We start from the raw sequence: 14,535 nt of genomic DNA, 5'->3' as shown, positions 1-14,535 counted from the left end.
TTGACAAAAAATCACCTTTTTTTTCTGTCATAAAATTTTTAATTTTTAAAATTATTAAAATTCACAAATAACGTTTTTTCTCATAATGTAAGGAACATTTCTTGAAAATTTGAAGAAGATTGCTTGAAAAATGAAGGAGAAGATAGATTTTAAAGCCCGTTTTTAAAAACTCAAGAAAAACGGCTTTAAAGTTAACCTTTATAAAGACAACCCTTTATATAACCGATCATAAAAAAAAAGTTACTTAATATTTTTAAAATCTAAAAAAAGCACCTGAAAGATTATAAAATTTACTATATGTTATTTTTGGTCAAAAAATGGCTTCTACCCCCCCTATGGCCTTAAAATTAATTTAAAATAGAATATTTTTCAAATATTATAGGAAGTTTATAAGCTAAACTCCAAAAGATCTAAAGATAAGATATTCACACTAGCTTAGCAAAAAAAGTTCTTAGCTAAAATAAAATTTTTGCTTAGACATCACAATTACTTAACAATTGATTTATTATAGGACTTTCTTAATGGTCTACAATAGAGGTAAGCATTGTACGGCTTGCAGTCCGGATCCGGCCCACATAGTGAAAATGACTGGCCCCGACCGTTTTTTAAACTTTAATGGGATCTGGCCCTCAAATTAAAATGACCGGCCTGCAAGCAAATTTACAGGCCCGCAAAGGGTCATATTACAAAATTTTTACAAAACTTTGTATCAAAATTTTACAAAACAAAACTGTAAGAAGTTGACTTCAACAACATGCTAAAATTTTCCTTTATAAGTTAATGCGTATTAATAAATACACCATTTTTTCCTAATATTTTGTGTTGTTCTAACTTAGTTAGAATTTCATTTTGTCAAATTACCCCAAGCAAAGTTATTTCTTTATAGTACGATATTTTACATACATACCTTTGTCAATTATAATGTCAATTATATTTATAGACATTATTTAAACATCTGACATGTCTCAATCTACATCTTAAATTGCAGACTTGAGAAAGTTCTTTGAATTTGAAGGATTTAAAAAAGTGGTCATCTGTATCCATAAATTTCTATATCTGGCCAGATCTGAAACTTTTATTTACATTAGAATCTGACCGGATCTGTATCTTGACTTAAAATTAGTTTCCGGTCGGATTTGGATCTAAAAAGTCATTATTTGGCTTGATCCTGATACTGGCCCGCAGAGGACTAAAATTTTCCGGAACCAGCCTGTTGATTGAAAAATGTTCCCGACCCCTAGTCTACAACAATACATTAAAAATATAACTTCAAGGTTGGTAATTTTTTCAAATAAATATGTTTGATCAAATCATTGTGAGCATGTTTTTAAAAACTTTTTTATGGTATATTTTTTAAAAATTATGCAGCCTGCAAACTCTATCCATTACCTTTTTTCAATAAACCTGGTCCACAAAAATAATCCAATTTCTGGAATAAATTAAGATATCTTTTATTTAAGAGGTTAAGTTTTTCTTGTTTTTAATAGTTACTATAGAGCTTGGGTATTTGAGCTGATTCTTTGACTAATTAGAAACTTTAATACAATAAAACTATTCAAATAACTGTCATTTTATTTTACTTTAGTTTGAAATAATGTGCTGTAATTGTAAAATTTATTTTACCTTACTGAACTATTCATTTTGAACTTAAAAATTTAAGGGTATTTAAAAATGTTTGTAAGATTTCTGTACCCTCTAACAAAAACACCAGATAAGTTTATTAGTTACATTGACTTTATTATTTGTACAATTTTTTATATATTCAACTTGACAATTAATACAGGGTTGTTGTTCCATGAGGCAAAAAAGTCTTTAGTGACATAGAACAAACCTTAGTTTGACAGAAAGTTTAAAATATGACTAGTACAAGCTAAATTCAAAGAAAAAAATTTGCTTAAATCAGGATGTATACTATTAGGGCAAAACATTCAGCCCGAGTGACCTAAAACTAGCATCAAACTAGCCTGAGTTGGTCTGATTTTATGTGAAATTGAAAAAAAACCAATGATGTAAGCTAAAACTTTAAAATATACTGTTAATAAACTTATATACCTAAAAATACCAAATTAATAGCAGAATAACAACAAATGAGCAAGTTAAAGAATATGTTTAATTAAAAAAAATAGATTTAAGAAATTTAAACAAAGATTTAAGAAATTCATACAAACTCGTCTGAGATTTTTTTAAATGAAATAGTCTGAGGCTTTAAAAAAGCTTAAACTATCTGAGTATCCTGAATGTGAGCAAATTAAGGCCATAGGGGGCGTCCAATATTTTTTTAACAAAATTTACCTTTGGCTTTTATATGAAAGCTTTAAGTACAAACTACAAGCCAGTTTTTACAGAATTCAAAAATATTATTTAACTTTAAATATTTTTAATTTTTTGTAAAAAGTTTCTGATACAAACGTATGGACCGCAAATTTTTTGGGGTCAAATTTCTCCAAAATTTAGAAATTCACTAAAAATTTATCTCCTCCTTCATTTTCAAGCAATCTTCTTCAAATTTTCGGGAAACATTTTTTTATAATATAAGGAAAAAATTTACTTTAGAATTTTAATAATTTATAAAAATTAAAATTTAATCAAAAAAATTAAAAAAAAGTTTTTTTTTTTTTAAAAAATTATCTTGACAAAAAAAATTTTTAATTCCAAAGTAACGATTTTTTGTTATTGTATAAAGATTAGACTGTGAAAGTTTGAAGAAGATTGCTTGAAAAATGTAGGAGGAGATAGATTTTAAATGAAATTGTCTTTTTTTGCTGTTTTAGTTTTCCCTCCCTGTAGGGAACCTATTATTATGCGGCCCGACTTTGACTGGTCATATGTCAAAAAGTAGTTTGAATTTTTCAAAACAATAAAAAGAATCTTAAAGCTTAGAAAAAACTCTATAAAATAAGATTAACTTGTAAAAAAAGATGGTTTACCCCCCCCCCTATGGCTTTAAACAAACTTCTGTAATTTGGTACAAATAGTTTTAAAACAGTGTCATTAAAGCAGCACAGCCACAGATTGAGTTCTAACTATTTTCTAAGTTATATTCAAAGTTCCTAACTATTTTAAACAAAAGATCTTAATCAAAACTGATTTTATATAGCACATAAATAAAGAACTCAATTAGACTTGAACAAAAGATAAATTGCAATAAAAACTTTTATAGAAATTAAACTTAGCAACGTGATGTTTCAAGTAATGATAAGCTTTCATATTAAAATCACTTTCAAATAAATTTTCTTGATTTTTATTCTAAATCCCCATTTTTTCCTGACTTTTGTTTTTTCTGTTTTTGTTTTTCCTGACTTGCTGGCAAACCTGTGAAACATTGTGTTCTGTTTGTAAATGATATTTTTATCAAAAAGTTTAGCACTTCCTTTTTATAATGTGTTGACAACTTGGATTTGATTATGTTATGTCTTCTCAGAGTTTTCAAGCTTTGTCATTAAGACGGCAGTATCAGACCAAACTACCAGAAAATAATGGCATTTGTGAAAAATATACTTATTGAGTTATAATTAAGTTTCACATGTAAATGAAAAAATAATAATTCAACTTTTATTTTTAATTGTATTTATGCTACATTAATATGTAGTTATAAGTTTCAGATTTAAGTTTAAATTCTTTGTGTGCACTTTTCTGAAAGCCATAAAATTCAAACAAGTTATTGCACTTCAATTCAATAAAACATTTTAATAATCTACTTTATTTTCATTTTGCTGAATAAGTTTTTTTTCTAATTGCAAACAAACATCAGTAAACCCTTTGCAATGAATTTTTTTTTTGGAAAAGGCTAGTTATGTTTTTGTTACATCGTTTTATGATGAACAAACATACTCAACTAATAATCAAATAACATTTATCAAAGTGGCCACTGTTTTTGGCAATTTTTTCCCAGATTTTCAAAACTTTCTTCAAATTTTTAAAACTTTTCCAGGATTTAGAAACTACATCATTATTTAAGGGCATAGGGGGGTTCAACATTTTTTTTTACTTAAAATAACATTGGATCTTATATGAAAGCTTATAGTACAAACTACAAGCAAGTTTTTATAGAATCAAAAAATATTATTTAACTTTTGAGATATTGTAATTTTTATAAAAAGTTTCCGATACAAACGTATGGACTGCAAGTTTTTTGAGGTCAATTTTTTTGGAAATTTAAAAAATCACTAAAAATCTATCTTCTCCTTCATTTTGTGAGATAGAGACCTCAAATTTTCAGGAAACGTTTCTTTTATAGTTAAAAAGACTTTGAACATTGGAATTTTAAAAATATTAAAAATAAAAATTTTAGATAAAAAAACAAAAAAAAAATAGGTGGTTTTTTTTTAATAAAAACTTTATTTTCAAAATTAAAATATTCCAAAATTTAATTATACACTTTCTGTGAAAATTTGAAGAAGATTGCTTAAAAAATGAAGGAGAAGATATATTTTCAGTGAAATGGTCTTTTTTTGTCTTTTTTAGTTTGCCCCTTCCATAAGGAACCTATAGAGGTCACCGACTTTGACTACTCATATCTCAAAAATTACTTTGAATTTTTTCAAATGGTTAAAAATGTGTGATAGCTCTGATAAAATTCTATAAAATAAGATCAACTTGTAAAAATCAAGGTGGACACCCCTATGCCCTTAATCATTAATGTTAATGAAAGTGCTTTTAAACTACAGTAACCTCTCGCTTATTTACACACATTGTGTCCACAGAAAAAGTGCGACTAGAGATCGTAAAGATACGAGGGGTAATATAATAATATATAATGTCTGTTTTTTGATATTGCTTCAAGTTAATAGCAGACTGGGTACTTTCACACTTTTAACAATTTGTTTACTTCATTTATAAGTGTTAAAACAAAAGATAAACCTATAAATATATATGATAAAAAAAAAATTTTACAATAATAATACTTGTAGAAAAATTTTACAAAAACAATTAGATGTTATCTTTATTTATATGTTACTTGTTTGATACTGTAATTTGATACTATAATAGAGATTATGGCTGTATTAAGAAACAAAATAACCTAATTTGTTGTTTACAACTAATATGGATTTATCTATATTCAAAAACTTTATTGGGTCGTCTGTAGTTTTAAGTTTTTGGAAATGTTATCATAAATAAAATTGTGCTAATTTATGCAAACGAGGTAAATTGATTACACAGCAGATAATTAAAAATATTTTTACATTTATCCCTAACTCACATTACCCAAATAAATGATAAATAAAATTAAACCTAAAGAAAAGTTTTACTACTATGGGCATTAACTGTTAAACTGTTCTGGTGTATGACTCGATAACCAAAAGGTTTTTTGTACAACAGGTCCTTGGACTTAACTTTTTGAGCGTATTATTTTGTCGTTCAATAAACAATAACAATACTAAAATCTTATGATTAAAATAGGTAAAATTTTAGCCAATCAGAAGCGATCTTGAAACTGCAGCCGATGTCATTTTTTTTATAAAGGTTGGACATCGTATTATACGGTTGGACATCGTATTATATGTTTGGGAATAATACGACCGGGGAGGCCAGCTCTCCTGCAAACAGAAATCTCTAACAAGAACCGTTAAGTTTTAACATCTTCCGCTGAACAAAAATTTTTTTTTGTAGTTTCGGTTGCAGTGTTTCTTTAACTTTTATTTCACATTAGTCGTTGTAATCAGTTGATGATTAGCTGCTTAATTTTTTTTGTTTAAGTTTATTTTTTTTTTACCAAAAACTATTTAGATACCGCTCTCCGCTAAAAAAAATTAACAAATCTGGCGCTTATATAATTTTTCTGGTAATTCTAGCAAACCGACTTCAACAGTTTTTTTCCCCTACATATTTTCTTCTTCGAGATTACTACAGCGTTCATAAAACAAAATTGACCATAGCAAAGGCCTCATGCCAGATCCAGTCCGCCACGTTCCTTTTATTTAAAAAATGATTTAGAACAAATTAAAATTATCTATTACAAGTATGAAAATATGTTTTTAATTTGATTTTTAGAAAAACTAATTTTTTTTAGCGTAAAAATTTTTTTATTTCATATTGTTCTTGAGAATATTCTTGACTTTCGTTATTTATAGTTTTCTATAACTTTTGGTCGCTGAAAATTTTTTAAAGACCGGCTTGCGAAAGATATTATTGTTATGATAATAACAAATTAATGGATAAATTTTAAATTTAAATTTTTAAACACGTTAATCTTAAGTGTTATAAACCAAAAGTACGTTTTAATTTAACTTGGTTGATTTTAATTTTATCATTAAGATAATTCATCTGATTTCTCAATAAAATAAAGATCAAAACATTTAGTTTATATACAAAAACTTGTTTTTAATACCTAACTTTACTTATAATTCCTTTAAAACGGTTTTATATATAGCGGATATTTTGTTATAAATTGAGCTTTAACTGATTTATATATTTTTTAAAGCTGACTTTAATCAATATTTTAAAATAATTAGCGGTCTTACTTGGTAAAAGCGGATTTTAACTGTATTTCTCTAATCTAAACAACTTTATATCAATTTAAACGCTCTGATTACAATTAAAGATAAACTTTTGGATTTTTTTGTTCTATAATAATTATTTCAATAGTTTAAGTGTAGCTAAAATATTGCTTATGGTATATTCCTTTACAAACACACCTAAGAGGGTGCTTGAAAGTTACAAATTTTTAACGCTTAGTTTTTGATTTCAATTTAAACTCTATTTTTAAATTGAACTTTTAATACTTTTGTATTTACTTATCATTGTAAAAAACATAATAAATTTAAAAAACTTTAAAAAAATTTCAACAAGTTGAGGTATTTTTTTCATTGTAAGTTTCTATAAAAATTAAACTAAATAAAACAAGTTCATATTTGAACAAATTTATTTATTAAAACAATCTAAAAATAAAAACTACAATTTAGGAAATAACTTTTAACCAACTGTTTTTCATTATGAGCTTACGAAATTAAAAACTTTATTAATATTTATACTTTAATCAAAAGAAATATTTTAAAAGTAGTTGGACTTTAAAATTGGAAAATTACCTATTAGAAGTTTTCATTTAACAAAACAATAAAACCTATAGTCTAATTAAGCTAAAATTGCTTACCTAGTTTACCATACTACAACTAAGATCATGGAAACTAATATTTAAAGTCTCAACATTTTCTTTTACAGTTGCAGTCTTAAGTTTTTTTTTTAAATAACGTTTCTCTCTTGGAGCTTTTCTTTCAAAAACTCGAACATCGCCGGATTTTTGTCCTGCAACGCGTTGTGGACGGCCATGTACTTTTTCAACACCCCGAGTTCTTTATCCATCTCCTTCAACTTTTTCTCTCCCACTTCGATGGCTTCCGCCACCGCCCTCTCCTTCTCCTTCTGCTTCTGTCGAGTCTTTTTCACCAGCTCGTTGTTGCGGTCTCTGAAAAAAAGAGTTTTAAAACAAATATTGTCAGCAAATAGCTGCAGAGAAAACAGATATAAAAGTTTTAAACAAATGTTGTCAGTAAATAGGTATGAGACCTTTCGGTCACCAAGCTGCACCATTCGATTACAAAAATTGTTATAAAACTAGTTTTTTATTTTTTATTATTAAAAATATACAGGTATATCGTGAAATCTCTTTTTTTTTTTTGCAAGTAAATTTATAAAAATAATAAATTTGTTATCTAAACCTGTCCAGCCTGTACTGCATTTCGTCAACAACTTCCTTCCTTCTTTTCCTCCCTCTTTTTCGAACGGCCACGACTTTCGTTTCGCTCTTCACGTGTGCGAGGGTCAACGCGTTGTTAGCTGGTACCACACTCGCATCATCAGCATGTTTTTGAGGGGCGTGGTTACGCTGAGTGAGTTGATGAGGCGTTACGTCACCAGATTCATTTCCGGATTGGATCTTCAGCTGTTGAACCGTTGCATTGCTTTGCTGAGCTGGCTGCGAAGCATTTACGCCACCAGGTCTGCCATGCGCGTATCCCGGTACAATTTTCAACTCGTGTACCATTGTGGAGCTTCTTTGAACTGAAAGCACTTCACCTGTAGCTTGGTTGGAATAAGTAGCGCTCCTGGACAAGGAAAAATGACTTTGCTGCTGCTGAATGAAGTTACCGCTCGGAAACGAAAATGTGTTTGAACCTTGTTGCTGAGCGGCAAAGTTGTTGCTTGGCAACGAAGGTAGACTTGGCTGTGTACTGTTATAGTTGTTGCTTGGGATCAAATACGAGCCTTGCTGTTGTCCAGTGAAGTTGTTGCTAGACAACGTTGATGTATTTTGTCGCCTACCAACGAACTTTGTACTGGGCAACGGGGATGAGTTCGGTTGTGGACTTGCGAGGTTGTTGCTGGTCAGCGAACTTGCATTTGGTTGCTGTAGAGTGTTTTGCTCAACATTTATCGCAGGTTGATCCATTAAGAGCGTGTTGTTTGAATTTATCAACTCTTCGAACACATCGTGATCATCTAAAGTCACACCTTCAATTGCAGTATTCATAGCAGTCTCAAATTCATGACCATTGAAATAGCTTTGAGTATTAAAAGCTTCATCATCATCATCGTCTAAATCCTTTGGGAAAATGACCGTAGAGTCGGTGTTTTCAGGCATATCTTTTGTTTTGTTATATGCAAATAAAATACTACTTAAACTAAAGCTAAAATTCCATTTTTTTTACTTATATATCTATATAATAGGGTCTAAACACAATTAAACAAAAAGAGTTTGAAACTTTATTTTTGTTTTATAATTATAAAAATGTCAATTTTTTACAAATTAACACCACATGGTTCCATTATAACAAGAATGAACTTTTAATGTTGATAGACTTTTGGCTTATTTTAAATTTTGGTTAAAAAAATGTCATATATTTTAAAAGGTAAATAAATACATTACGTTTAACTTATTATTGTATACTTTATTTTTTGAATAAAGTTGTGGAAAACAATTTGTAAGTTTAATAAAATAGCACGGAATCTAAATAAATGGAGTGCATAAAACTTTAGTATTTTACTTAACTAAGATTTTTATATAAATTGAAAATTTCTTATAACACAATTATTTTTCTACTTACACGTATTAACTTAAAATATATAAAGTTTATAAAATTAATTATACATAAATTAACTATTACCGTTCAAAAAATTTTACATATTAAATACACAAACAGATCATAAACTTAAATTTAGTATAAACAATTAAAAGGTTCGTCAAATTTTAGAAGTAAATGAGACTTAAAAAGAATATTCATTTCCGGTTTGGTGTATTTTTTTTCTGTACAAGAATTTATTAGTTCAAATGCTGTTATATATAATACAGTCAGTTTGAAATATATTTTCTCTCGAAATTCTTTATACAAATATTTAATCATAGTTTTAAACCTTAAACCTTGTTTAAAGGAAGTATAATTTTAATAGGACTCAATAAATAATTTACTAAACTTTTACTGTAGTTTTAATATCTGTTCTTAAAAAAATCAGTAACAAAAACCTTTCATATTCAATCTTAGTTAATATAATTTATGACAAGATATATATTTTTCTTGACAAAACACACAATATATTTTATATAATAAATAGTAAGGCGAAAAAAAAGGTTTTATTACGCTTCTTTTTTGAAAATTAATGTTTGTGTTAAAGATTTAAAAATAATATACACATATGAAATTCTAATAAAATAAAATAAGTCAATAAAAATAAGATAACAAATGTGCCTTATTTAATTCTTTAACATGTGATTTGTAAGATGTCAATTTCAGCTATCAGATAGTTAATTATTTATCAAAATATTTAAATTCTTAGTAGTGTATTTTTTGCTTATAGGCAGGGTTGATTCTCTTTAAATCAAAAATAATATACTGAAATACTATAAACTTTATTAAGTCGTACTAGGTTGTTTGAAACAGTTAAACATATTTTTGAAACATCTAAACAAAATTTTGAAAATTAATAAAAATTCTATTTTTGCACAAAATTGGTTTCAAAGTATCAAAAGAACTTGAACAACTAAATCTTATTCAAAACCTATAAAAAAGCTGAACTAAAATTTTCAAAAAATTTTATAACTGTCCTGAGTTTTTTTATAAACTACAAAAGTGGCCTATTTATTCTAAGTTTTTATTTTAATTTTAAATTAGCCTGAGTTAAGATAAGTGTACTGGGTTATCTGAGTGTGTGACAATTTGGTATAATGTCCTGGACATGACATAAAACTGTTCTGGTGTACAGTCGAAAACTTAAAGGTTTTTTCGTACACTAGGTCCTAATACTAAACTTTTTGAGAGTATTCTTTTCGTTTAATAAACAACACTATAAAGGATCAGATTTTGTCGATTCAATAGGCCGAGGGTTACTTTGGCTCAAATAGCTTTTTTTCGCAATATTTAAAAAATGTCCAAACTATTGATCCAATTATTTCAATTATCTTTAAAGCTAAATTATATTTTATTTTCTAGAGAACGCTTTTTAGTTGCTTTTTAGTTAAAAAAAATCAATGGATTGGGGTTTTTATTTAATAGTGTGGCCCTTTTAAAAAATTATCGTTATTTTTTTTTTAATTATTTCAGCTTTTCTCCAAAAATAAAAATATTTTTATTTAACTTATTTATCAAACTTATTTATGATGAAATTGATTTTTTTAACTTTTTTTTCTTAATATTTTCCCAAATATACCGAAATAAAATTTTCAAAAGTATCCAAGTTTATCAAAGCTCTACTGCAAATATATAATATGTTTCAAATATCTTTTATTTTCAATATTCTTATTTAACTAAGTTTTATTTTAAGAAAATAATAATTTTTCCAATTATTTCTTTATTATATTACCTATGCAAGTTTTACATAAATTCACATAAGTAGAGAGATTTCTGGCTCAAGAACTATGAAAAGCTCCAAGGGCCCCACTACTAAATTCTAAGAATATAAATACTACTAATTTCATTTTGATTTGGACTTTTTCAATGATACAATATTAAGCTATCAACATAAAATTGTTTAATAGAATGACCAAGAAGTTTCTAATAGTTTTTTATTTACAAACTCATATCACATTAGACTTACTTATTCTATTGTCATTTTCAGTTGAATTTAATATCCTTTCAAAATTTGAACAAAACAAAATATACAAAGTTAAATTAGTAATTTGATTGATTTTATTCATAAAATATCATTAAAGTTTACTTTTGATTACTGAAAAAATAACATTTGAATTTGAATGAAAATTTCTTAATAAAAGCTTAAGATAGAGATTATGGTAGTAACTAAAAATTAATAATTATATAACATAAACACATTAGTAAAAATGCAGTTATCTGCTAAACAATATGAAAAAAAAAAGATCAAAAATGTTTTTTTTTAAACTACCAAAGTGGCCTGAATCATTCTGAGTTTTTATTTTAAACTAGCCTGGGTTAGAATAAGTGTACTGAGTTATCTGAGTGTGTGACAACTTAGTATAAAAGATCAGATTTGGTCGTTTCAATATTTACTATACAAACTAAAACATAATAAAATGTTTACATTAAACAAGTATACCACAAATTACAAATGTTTTAATTTAATTTTTTGAAAGACTTAAAGTTGTATAAAATCTTTCCAAGTAATTCAAAATCTTTTAACATTAAAGAAAAATTTAATCAATGGAAATCATATTTTGGACAAAATTTGTTTTACAATATCTAAATACAGAAACTTGAAAATTTAATACTCATTCAAGATCTAGAAAAAAGCTAGACAGAGTTTTGAAACAGTTTGAAAACTTTCCCAAGTTTTTCATAAGTTACGAAAGTGGCCTGAGTGATTCTGAGTTTTTACTTTAATTTTAAACTAGCCTGAGTTAAGATAAGTGGGCTGAGTTATCTGAGTGTTTAATAACAAAGTACAAAGGATCAGATTTAGTCGATTCAATAGTTAACATTTAGGTAATACAAACTAAACATAATAAAAAGTTTGTTTTAAACAAGATTACCAAAAACTAAAAATTTTTAATTTAATTTCTATAATAAACTTTTTTTTTATTAATATAATATTAGGCAACAGTCAAAATTGCACGAGGATACTTTTACACGAGAAAACAAATTGCCCGAGGTCAATTTTGCACGGAGGGGAGTTTTTGCACGAGAGTAAAAAAAAACAAAAAAAAAAAACAGAAAAAAAAAACAAAAGATAATTATTTAAAAAAATAATAACATTAAATAAAGTTACTGACCGTGGGTAAGGGGTAGCAGTGATAGTAAAAAATAAAATAACTAATGAAAATTATTATTGAGAAAACGTGAAAAATTAATAGATAAAAAAAAATTATTTAAAAAAAGCTTCCAACCCAGGGTATAGGTTTGGGATAACAGTTGTAGTAAAAAAAAAAGTTAATAAAGAAATTAAAAACTAGAAATAAATAAAAAACTCAATTCGTGCATTAATGTCTCCGTGCAAAATTGTCTTCAAGCAATTCTATCCGCTAGTGCAATTCTGACACCTACCCACAATATTAAGCTATCAACATAGACGTGTATACTAGAATGACAAAATAGTTTCTAGTAGTTTTTCATTGACAAACTAATACAACACTAGTATTTAGACTTACTTGTTTTAATTGTTATTTTCAAATAAACTTAGTATCTTTCCAAAACTTATATAAGAAAATACACTAAGTTTAATTAATCATTTAATTGATTTTATCCATTAAATAGCACTACAGGTTACTTTTGATTTCAAAACGAAACTAATAGTTTGTTTCTTTTTGAGCACATCTTTATTTAAGTTACCATCCTTAGTTCTTACAATTCATATTACCCTACTTGCAGATTAAATTTAAGACAATTCAAAAATAAATATAGCATACTTTTAAACAGGGTTTTGTTGGAAGCTTTGCTTACATAACAATTAATTATACAACTAAAATAAAAAACTTACTATTTAAGCTTTTCAGAAAATTTCAAGACTTACTCTAAAATAAAAAGTACATGTATATATTAAAAACTAAATAAAAAGTTATTTTTTGCTGTATAAGTTATTTAAAATTAGGCATTTTGTGTCTTGTTCTATATTATACAATTATTTTTACAGAGTGCAAAAATAATCCTGATTAAGCATAGAATTTTTAATAAAGAGTGATACTACTTTTAAACTAATTTTGTGTATTCAAAGTTATATTTATATGAATTTAAAATCTATTTAAACAGGATTTAAGTAGTGTAGTTACAAATAAATCCTAATTAGAAAAGATGTTTTATAAAAATTGTATTTAATCTTAGAAATATATTTTGCAAAAGTTTTTCCTTCCGAAATAATAATTGATTTAAGCTACAGTTAATTATCTTATTTCTTTTAAGCTAAAAATAAGTTTTTATGTTATACACTTTTAGTTTCCTTCAATTTTTATAAACTTATATAAAAAAATAAATCAAATAAAGAAAACTTCTAATTTATCTATTTAAATTTACTTTATCTGAAAAATATAATTTTTTTGATTTCAATACTTAAATATAAAAAATAAACTTTATTTCAAGTTTTAATCTTGTTTTTTGTTATAGAATCAAAATAAATAAATTATCGATGACTTTGTACAACAACTAAAGTTTTAAGTTTTATAGTAAAACTATACTTTTTGTGTATTGCAATTGAAGCTTTTGATTGACAAAAAGGGTAAAATTTTGACCTATAAATTTATGAACTAATTAATGGAGTAGAGTAAAATTGTCTTTAAAAGTAAATTATTTTTTCAAATGCATAAAGAAAATGCAATACCAGTTTTTAAGTTATTTAAAACTAATAAGAACATTTTTTTCTCAAAAGTTTTAAAACTAATCTGAAAGGGGATAATAAAACTTGTATACACAAAAACATGTTAAAGTTTATACATGTTTTCAGTTTAATATATTAAAGTATAAAATCATTACACACCAAATAGTTCTGTAATGATAATAAAGATAAACATACTCTAAGATAACCAAGAGATATATTTTGTTTTAAATTGATAAAGATTTGAAGTTTATTAAAATTCAAGACATCAAAGGTTATCACAGTTTTATATAAGTATAAGAACTTTTATCAATTAGATGTAATCAACTTAGTTACTTTGGACTTCATGTTCAATAAATATATTAACCTTTGAAAGTATTTCTCTAATACTGGGTTGCCAAGTTTTTTATTGAAACTTCTTTCAGGCTTTCTGAAATTCTCCAAGGTTTTTGACAGTACAAGTTTTAGGGTCTATTTTTAGTATAAATTTATATTTAAGGTCATAAACTGTGTTAAGGAGTCTGAAAACATTAAAAAAATACTGTATACCTTTTTTTTTTAATTTAATGATGACAAAAAAACTTTATCTACATGATACATATTTGGTGTCAAATAAAAATTTCACTACTTAGTATGTAAAAATTATTTATACTGGTTTTTCCATCTTTTTAGTGATTTTTGTTCAAAACTCAAGTTTCTTTTAAAGTTTTGAAAATTTCAGTTTTTTTGGCTTAAATATTTAAACTCCAGATTTTTCCAGAATATCATGTTTTTGGCAACCCTTAAAGAAATGATCTGTAATCTATACTTCTTCTCTTTTTGTACAATGAT

The sequence above is a fragment of the Thalia democratica genome, chromosome 4, assembly GCF_965202585.1.
Source record: "Thalia democratica chromosome 4, ktThaDemo2.hap1.1, whole genome shotgun sequence".
Taxonomy (NCBI): domain Eukaryota; kingdom Metazoa; phylum Chordata; class Thaliacea; order Salpida; family Salpidae; genus Thalia; species Thalia democratica.
This window is presented reverse-complemented; position numbering follows the sequence as displayed.